Raw genomic sequence first — 10714 nt, forward strand, 5'->3', positions numbered from 1 at the left:
CAGCATTCATTGTAAAAGTAAAATAGACTTTGGTCTGAAGAAAGCAAGAGAGAAAAAATACTAAACCCCACACCCCCTTTTCAACATCCATGAAAAGCAATTATTCTTCATAGAGACTCATTAGAAGTTGTCTTAATGAGCAGATGGATATTGATGGAGGCATAGGCTGTAACAGTATCCTTTCTGGCTGGGTGGTGATGGCGCTGTGTAGGTGTGTGTTATGGCAAGCACTGCGGTGGGTAAACTTGAGCTCAAATAAGAGTGTAGACAAAACTGATTATTCTCTTGTTCACCAAGAGGGGGCCCTATAACTCTTAGCAGTCAAGCTTTATTTGATAGCTGTTGTACTTTGTTGTTGTGTACATTAGTGTGGGTTTTCATAATCAAATTGAGAATGCATCTCATCAGACTGTTAGAAATTACATTTTGGGGCACTACATATATTTATATTTGAACTGGAAGTTGTACAGATACATTTTTCTCTGTTCAAAATTTTTAGGTGGGTAAGATTGCTTTTGAAAGAAGCCACTATGCTTACCGAGGCTGTTTTTATTTGATTAAAAAACAGTGATCTTTTATAACATACATGCCTTCATTGTCACTTTTGATTAATTTAATGCATCTTTGTTGAATGAAAGTATTAACTTCTTAAAAAATGTTCACACTAATTTCATGCATCTAAAAAAAAAAAAAGAACAGTTTGAGAAAAATAAAAAAAAAGTTTTGGGAACATAATATATGTGTGTGTATATTTGTTATGTTTATAGAAATACACACATATACAGTATATATTTAGAAAATATTTACATGTATATATTTATGTTCATATCATTTATATTATATATAAATATATTTAATATATAAACGACATATTTTTCTATATACATGCATGTGTGTGTGTATTTATATATACATAATAAATATGCACAGTACACACAACTCATGGCTGTATTCGATCAAAAGGGTGCTTCTACTAAATACTGAGCAAAGGGTCTGAATACTTAGGACCATGTGATATTTCAGTTTTTCTTTTTTAATAAATCTGCAAAAATGTCAACAATTCTGTGTTTTTCTGTCAATATGGGGTGCTGTGTGTACATTAATGAGGAAAAAAAAATAACTTAAATGATTTTAGCAAATGGCTGCAATATAACAAAGAGTGAAAAATTTAAGGGGGTCTGAATACTTTCCGTACCCACTGTATATATTATATACACAAAAACTTTTATTTTGGATGCAATTAATTGGTGACTAATCGTTGCCCAGCACTAAAAAATTATTAAAGCACACACAAAAATATAGGTTAAAATGCACAAATTACAATAAAATCTAGTTTTACAAGATAAAAACAGCATCGAAAGCAGTAAAAAAAAAGAAAAAAAAAGAAAGATTTTCGTTAACTTTGTGAACAAAAGTGTGGAAGTAGATAAAACTAAACTAAAAGTGTATTTCACTTCTGTACACATAAACAAAACTAAATTTTGTACACACAGTTTAGTTTTCAACCATCTTAGTTTAACGAAAATAGCAACCCAAAACTAGCTACCAAAAAGAATGACGGGGATTTCTTGTTGTCTGTCTCATCATTCTTGTACTGCACTTATCCTACTGTCCCATAAAATGCCTCAGCGTGTGTGTGAGACAGTGACTAGCTGTCAGGCCTGAGGGACAAGAGTGAGACAGAGGACAGATGAGAGCATTGCCTTTGAGAGCGCCTGCAGTATTTATGCTGCTGTGAGTCAGACAGGGAGAGAGGGGAAATATGTATCGCCCACACACACACACACACACACACACACACACACACACACACACACACACACACACACGGAGCTCTTTTATTCTGTCCACACACACACACACACACACACACACACACACACACACACACACACACACACGGAGCTACTTTATTCTGTCCCACTCTGCACTGTCGTGGCAACATCACATTGAGCCCTTTCCATCCCCTTTGACAGCACAATCTGTTTCACCCACTCTCCTCTCGTTTACTCTTACACTTGCTTTCCTCTCTCTCTCTTTTTTCCTGTCTATCAAACATGGACATGTCTTTGTTCTTCTGTGTCAATACAGCTGAGATCCACAAACATCTGTAGATGTGTGTATGTGTTTGATGTAATAGTGTGGTCTGTGCGTTCAAACGCAGGTGTTTGGGGCAAACGGAGGCAAACAGATGGATCCTTATGCAGCTCTCTCGTTCTCCTTCACTAAACATGTAAATATACAACAGGAAATGCTTATGTCCACTCATTATGTGCTTCAGATAGCATTATCTGTGTGTGCTAACATTTTGCCCTGCTTTCTGACCTTAGAATACACTTATAATGTTTCTGATTGGATGAGCCATGTTTGAAGCCATTATATGCACACCTGTGATCACACTCTCTGTTACTATGTGCCAAGCTGCTTGACAACTGTAAAGAACCAACAAAATTAGACTGATTAACTATATTACACCGTGGAGTGATTATATTAATATATGTAGTTGCTGAACACTGCTGCCATTTATCAAATTGCAGTTGACACAATTTTAAGAAGGATGCATTATAGGTTCTCTGATGATATTATATGTTTTATTTATTGTAGCAGTTAATATGTAAATGACTGTTCATGCTAATATCCCCTATTGTATTTTTACATTTAGATTGCCTTTACCATCATGCAACGCTCACTTAAAGTTAAGGTTCTGTCATGTTAGCAAACCTTCAGCTATAAAGACATCAGACATAAAGGTCAATTTTTTAGAAATTGAGATTTATACATCATCTGAAAGCTGCATAAATAAGCTGTCCATTGATGTATGGTTTGTTAGGATAGGACAATATTTGGTAGTCATACAAATATTTGAAAATCTGGAATCTGAGGGTGCAAAAATATCTAAATATTGAGAAAATTGCCTTTAAATTTGTCCAAATGAAGTTCTTAGCAATGCATATTACTTATCAAAAATTAAGTTTTGATATATTCACGGTAGGACATGTACAAAATATCTTAATGGAACATGATCTTTACTTTATATCCTAATGATTTTGATCAATTGGAAAAATTGATCATTTTGACCCATACAATGTATTTTTGGCTATTACTACAAATATACCTGTGCTACTTAAGACTAGTTTTGTGGTTCAGGGTCACATATTTAATCTTAAAAACACTCAAAATTCATTATTTTAATTGAATAATGGAATAAATGTAATCATTAGTAAATCTCAAAATGAATATATATTTTTATACTGTACTTTATAATATTGTAATACCTACATTTATTTGTAGCATTTGAAATTATTGTAGTGTTTTATGCTTCAGAGTGTGTATCCTTTACCATCATGCAACGCTCACTTAAAGTTAAGGTTCTGTCATGTTAGCAAACCTTCAGCTATAAAGACATCAGACATAAAGGTCAATTTTTTAGAAATTGAGATTTATACATCATCTGAAAGCTGCATAAATAAGCTGTCCATTGATGTATGGTTTGTTAGGATAGGACAATATTTGGTAGTCATACAAATATTTGAAAATCTGGAATCTGAGGGTGCAAAAATATCTAAATATTGAGAAAATTGCCTTTAAATTTGTCCAAATGAAGTTCTTAGCAATGCATATTACTTATCAAAAATTAAGTTTTGATATATTCACGGTAGGACATGTACAAAATATCTTAATGGAACATGATCTTTACTTTATATCCTAATGATTTTGATCAATTGGAAAAATTGATCATTTTGACCCATACAATGTATTTTTGGCTATTACTACAAATATACCTGTGCTACTTAAGACTAGTTTTGTGGTTCAGGGTCACATATTTAATCTTAAAAACACTCAAAATTCATTATTTTAATTGAATAATGGAATAAATGTAATCATTAGTAAATCTCAAAATGAATATATATTTTTATACTGTACTTTATAATATTGTAATACCTACATTTATTTGTAGCATTTGAAATTATTGTAGTGTTTTATGCTTCAGAGTGTGTATTGAATGTGAAATGTGCCCTGTCAGTCTGTTCTCTATGTCACTGTATGATTGTTGACATGTAAAGCACCTTTCATATATCAGCAGCAATTAAAAGGCAAAGTCAGCAACTGTGCACTTGATAGTGGACACACACACACGGACGCACACACACACACACGCACGCACGCCCGCACGCACACACACACACACGCACGCACGCCCGCACGCACACACACACACACACAGACACACACACACACACACACACGCGCACAGAGGTTTGTTTTTATGGTTTATGGGGACTCTCCATAGGCATAATGGTTTTAATACAGTACAAACCATATTTTCTATTGCCCTACACCAACCCTACCCCTAAACCTACCCCTCACAGGAAACTTTCTGCATTTTTAGATTTTCAAAAAAACTCATGCTGATTTATTTTTAAGCCTTTTGAATTACGGGGACACTGAACTTGTTCTCATAAATCACCTTCTCGTTGTAATACCTATGTCATACCCATGTTATTATGCAAATTTGTGTCCTCATAAACCACATAAACACACACACACACACACACTGTCCCTCTGATGTATGACAATTTTGCCTCAGGTGATACACAGCTCAATGTGACCAAACTCTCAAAGACACACTCACATTCTGTAAATGGCACCTCAGTCATTCCAGGCTAGACTTTCATTTATATTTCTTAATAAGTACCTGTTATGAGCAGGTAGTCTGCATTAATATGACTATCGTGCTCTTTCTGTTCAAACACACTCTCTCTATCATTATTACTGCCATGTTCCTTCACGCTCTGTTCATTCCCCTCCTGACTTCCTCTCATTTAGATCTTGAAGGTTACTAGAATGCTGCAGTAGTTTTGTACACTGTCATAGACAGTTAGCAGCTGAGGTCACTGTGCACTTGGTCAACTCTTGTTCTTCTTAGTTTATCTGAAGGTGAACTCTTTCACTTTATATCTGCTGTGAAGGGCTAATTTGTAAGATGTAGATTTAATATATGAAGACTTTATTTCAGTTTTTTTTTAATTTTCTAAAATCATGTTTTTTTATTATGTTTTCATGTTTTTGTGTGTGTGTGTGTGTGTGTGTGTGTGTTTTATTGCATTAGTTAGCTGGATTTTTTATTTTTATTTTTAACTTAATCAAAATAACCCAACTGAAGTTTGATAGAGATTAATTGGAACGCACAATGAAAAAACATGATTTTTGAAAACTGTTAAAAAAGGAGTTGTCTGTTTTTGCAGATTAACTTTTCATAGAACATTCTTTGTGTGCTTTTAATATATGCTTCGTATCCTCATTTCAGTAAAATCAAAATGAGGGACCTATTCATATAACATGGTCATGATTTACATAAATTAATTAATTAATAAAACAAGAAAATTAATTCTTAATTTGTGGCCGCTATAAGTATATTTTTTGTCTGAATGTCACGTGTGGGGCTATGTAGTTTTATATTTTTAGCCTATATATTTTAAATATGATTTATTCTTGTGATGGAACAGCAGAATTTCCAGCAGCCATACTACAGTCGTCACATGATGAACAAAGTTGTGCTGCTTAATATTTTTGTGGAAACTGTAATACATTTTTTTTGTTCATAATTCGTTGACAAATAGAAAGTTCAAAAGTATTTTAAAAAATATTTTAAAACAATCTTTTATAACAGTTTAAATGTAACTGTCACTTGTACGCTTAATATTTTAGTTGAAAGCTTGATACAACATTCTCTGATGAATGGAAAGTTCAAAAGAATAGCATTTATTTGATTTGATCACTTGAATGCATCCTTGCTGAATAAATATTTAATTTCTTTAAAAAATATCTTACTGATCCTGACAATATATTCGCAAGTTATTTGCTAGAATATTTTATATGTATATTTTTCTTGTAAGTTTTAAATTTTCTCTTGAAGTTTTCTTTACATTTATTAAAGTTTTTTTTACATTTATTATTTTTTTTTATTTTATATGTGTGTGTGTGCCTGGTTTTGTACAGTATAAAAATCCATAAACACACTTTTGCTGGAATATAAAGCAAAATATTACTAATGCTAATATGTAGTTTTCAGCACATTATTACTGATGCTTCGAAACTATCATGGGTCATTTTTGCAGTGTATAAAACAATAATATATAAAACATATAAAACATTGTTAAAACATAACAGTGTATGAAACATCTCAGAAAGCTAACATTTTAAGTTTGCCAGGATTAAAAATGCACATCAACATCAATACATGTAAAATTTCCAGTGCCAGCATAACACCTGCCCTCTTAGGTTTGGTAATGAGAAGTTTTCTTCAGAATCTTTTTGATTCTATAAAAGCATGTAGTTCCATTAACAACAATACCAAATTTTCAAAGCAATACATGATGTGCTGAATGTTCTGGGGTTGCATATCCTAAAGTGAAAAATACCTGATGTGAGAACCCCTCTTTTGAACAATTAAAATTATTTTCCCACTTTGGGTTATTATACGGTTGTAATGGTATTGCTGCAGCAGCTCCAGGTGTGGTTTTAAACCCCCTTTTCTCTCTCTCTGTATGCTACAGTACAGTGTGTTCCGTTTGCAGTAATTACACTCGTGAGATTGCTCAGTGAGATCACACACCTCTCGTTAGACTGTCTCTCTTACTTGTTACCACTGAAGCGTGTGTAGAACTGAGTGCATGTATGAGAGAAATGATGAGGCTGTGTTTATGTGGGATGTGGGTGACAGTGTTTCTGAATGCAAACATGATGAGTGATACACACCGGTGTGCAGTGTGAAGAGGTCATGCTCTCCGAGCATCTGCCTATTAGCTCTGTCTTCTTATGTCTGTTTAGTCTGTGGAGAAATGCAGTTCTTTATGTATTCAGTTAGTGAGCACAGAAAACTTTCCGATCTCTTTTTCATAATCTCACTCACTTCAAGGCCACTGGACATGATTATGCATGATTATTCTGCCTTTTTAGCTCGCAAACAAAACACTTCACACCATAATCTCAGCTTTCAGGGAAAATCAATAGTTCCACCTGCCATTGCCTCTGGCCATGCCTCTAATGCACAACCAGGGAAGGCAAACAAAAACTCTCTCCAATTTATGCTGCTGTTTGTTTTTGTTGTATAAGGCAGTGGTTCCCAACACTGGTCCTGGAGGCACCCCAACACTGCACATTTCTTTGGCACACCAATTTCAGGTCTTGGAGTCTCTACTAATGAGCTGATGATCTGAATGTTTGATTAAGGAGACATGCAGAACATGCAGTGTTGGGGTGCCTCCAGGAGGTGACCGTGATTTCACCAAGTACAACATGTTCCTGGATCAACATCCGTGTTGATCCTGGAACAACATTCCAATTAACCAATCAGAATTGAGGGATGACTTTTCAGGAAATATCTGTTTTAGGCTTACGATCAGGGTTAGGTGCTTCTACACCCTTGTTAATCAGCTATCATTAGACTGATTTTAGGAATAAATTATGGGTAGGGTTAGGTTTAGGGGTAGGGATTGGGTTTAGACTATATGTTGGACAGTAATGTTGATCCAGGATCAACAAAATATGTTGATCCAGGAACATGTCTTACTTGGCAAAATCATGGCGACCAATGGACCAGGGTTGGGAACCACTGGTATAAGGCATTTAATTTACTTTACTTCTCAAAAGTTTGGTGTCTGTACGATTTTTAAATGTTTTTAAAATCCATATGCTGGAACAGTAGCATAGTGAAATATCATTACAGTTTTAATTTTTATTTAAAAGTAATTTGTGTCACATGATCCTTCAGAAGTCATTCTAATATGCTGATTTGGTGTTTAAGAAACATTTATCAAATTTGAAAACAGTTGTACTGTTTACTATTTATAAACCATGACACATTTTTTTCAGGATTCTGTGATTAATCGAATTTACCGTATTTACAGTATTTGACATTGAAATCTTGTGTAACATTGTCAGTGTCAGTTTTGATCAGTTTAATGTGTCCTTGTTAAATTAAACTATTAATTTCTTTAAAACAAATCTAACTGACATTGTTCATACTGATTTAGTGCTGAAGCAATTTTCTTATTGTCAATGTTGAAAAGAGCTGTGCTGCTTAGTATTTTGTGGAAATCGTGATACATTTTTTTCAGGATTCTTTTATAAATAGAAAGGTCAAAAGAACAGCATTCAAAGTTTTATAACATTATAAAAATCTTCACTGTGACTTTTGATAGGCTAAATGAATACTTTTATTGAGCAAAAACCTATTTCTTTAAAAAAAAAAATCCTGACACCAAATATTTGAATGGCAGTGTACATAACCAGGAAATATAAAATTAATTTGAACAGAATACGGATCTTAGTCAGTATCCAAACCACCTATAGGCAATTTTAGACAACCAATCAGCTGTCATAGAGCAATTTTGCATGTATTTGAGTTGTGTTGGTATTTTGCTGTTGCTAGATGTATTCATAGAAGCCTCCAGTGATTCCTTCAGTCTGTTTTTAATCATGTGGTACTGAATCTTGCCTAAGGAAACTGTGATGTTAAGTTCCAGCATCCCTGAGACGTCTTGCCAAACAACCTGACAGGCACAACACTTTTACAGTAAACGTGCATTGAATATTTCTGTTGGCATATAAGAGAATCAGACATTGGTCAATACCCTTCTTATGTTGCCTACCTCTCTTTCACCCTCTGATGCATAAATTACTTAAACACAAAGAAAAAAAAAGTTTTTCAAAGCAAGAATATAATAATCTTTTTTTCTTTCTTTTCTTTTTCAAAAAGATACATTTTGAGAGCGTACTGGACACCATGCACTCAGGATTTATTGTAAGCTAACGGTGATTTGTAGCATTTAATTTCAAAACCATCAACAAATTGTTAAGGACTTGAGAAATAATACATTATGACCTTGTCCAATAGAAAATATTACAGATGAATATAATAACAGAGCAGTTTGAACTTTGAAAGACCTTTTGCAAACCCACATACAGACACCGTTGTATTTCCCTATAGCTCCATTTCTACACTGTTAAAAGAATTATGAAAAAACAATTGTAACTGGTTTATTCTTGCCTTTATGGATTTTACTGTAAAATACTTTTTAAATTACTGTATAATGTTACAGGGGAAATTACATAAAAAATACATTCCAATAAATCCACGAATGACGTATCAAACATGATTTTTATATAGATTTTCTTTAATAGCTTTGCTTATTTTTGTCAGCAGTAATGTACATTCAAGTTTTGTGTTAGATTTTATGAACATTTATAATAAGTATTTAATTGCACAATGTAATTTAAATATGAACATTTCCTATCCTTATTTAAAATATTCCTAGATTGTTGTTTTTTGGATCTAGATAAATTCTCATTAAAATGCTAAGTGAACAAATGTATGCATGGTATGGTGTTGTCTAGAGTCGACAAATGTATTTTCATTTATGGTACATAAACTTCACCAATTACATTAATAATACCTCGTAATGTATTAATAATACATTAGAAGTGTTGTTTTTATATATTATTCTATTTAATCTTTTTTTTTTTTTTTTACTGATATGAATGACCTTGAATTGAACCCATAGATATTGTAGAGGTACCTCAACGCTTTCATCTGTCACTTAGAATTTATGCCGTCATACAAAACGTGTGATGTATGAAGAGGCAGTTATATAGAATTATGGGACAAGGTCACTAAAGCCATGTAGGTTCTTAATGAAAAATCACACCTTAATGGTTAGAAATGGCTTTTAAAGCTTTGTCTTGTGTAGTGGACGCCAGCATCTGAGGGTTCACTGTATGGTTGGTAGTGAAAGTCAGATGTCCTCTGGAGGATTGTGTTTACAGGATCAATGACATTAAAGAGGGAGTGAGTGAGAAACAGAGATAAAGAGAGAAATGGTCTCGGGGGAGAGATAATGAAGTTATGCAAGGTCAAAAAACAGGTAATTTAAGAAGCTCCCAAGGCGATGTGTTGTTTGTCTTTAGAGGTCTTCCTGTTTCTGTCTGTGATCAAGCTTTATACATTTCCCAATACTTCCGTCTTCATTTCAGTGCAGTAATAAAAACCGTTTACAAACCAGTGGTTTTCATTGCTGCAAAGAATCATCTTTATACTCTGTCCTCAGACATTTAGTTTTACACGCATTTCTTCCTAGACACACTAACAGCCATTCTCATTTACCCCAGCAATTTTCCAGCAAGGTTGCCATAGTGATTTAAAATAAATACGTAAAACTGCATAGCAGATTTCTCTAATGTATGGCATCTGTTATTTTGCTGTGGGGAATATGGTTGTTTTTTAGTGCTGTGAAAGATCTGATTGTGTTGCTCAGTGTTGTTTGAAAGGGTTTAAGAAATCAATAATATAGAAATGGTTTAAGCGATAAATTACCCAAAAATGAAAATTGTCATCATTTAATTGGAATGTGTTGTTCCAAACCTGTATGAGTTTCTTCTGCTGAACACAAAACAAGATATTTTGAAGAATGTTGGCAACCTAACAGTAAACGGTAGCTATTGACCTCCATAGATTTTTTTAAAAATGTATTTATTTTTTAAATAAAACAACTGTCAACTGTTTGGTTACTCATATTCTTCAAAATATCTTCTTTTGTGTCCAACAGCTGAAAGAAATTCATACATATTTGGAAGTGGAATGCGAGTAAATTATATATATATATATATATATATATATATATATATATATATATATATATATATCATTGTGTTT

At 33.4% G+C, this 10714-nt stretch overlaps 1 long non-coding RNA gene across 1 annotated transcript; it reads right to left on the bottom strand.

The window, feature by feature from the left end:
• Positions 1-1532: 1532 nt before the first annotated feature.
• LOC107566586 (uncharacterized) lies at positions 1533-7070 on the bottom strand. The gene is made up of 3 exons (XR_001606523.1): positions 6914-7070; positions 6760-6832; positions 1533-1661 (listed from the first exon to the last, which is right to left on the bottom strand). It is a non-coding gene; the product is annotated as an uncharacterized lncRNA (long non-coding RNA).
• Between the last annotated feature and the right edge of the window lie 3644 nt (positions 7071-10714).

This window comes from Sinocyclocheilus grahami, unplaced genomic scaffold (genome assembly GCF_001515645.1).
Source record: "Sinocyclocheilus grahami isolate Dianchi unplaced genomic scaffold, SAMN03320097.WGS_v1.1 scaffold1086.1, whole genome shotgun sequence".
In the NCBI taxonomy this organism is placed as follows: Eukaryota; Metazoa; Chordata; class Actinopteri; order Cypriniformes; family Cyprinidae; genus Sinocyclocheilus; species Sinocyclocheilus grahami.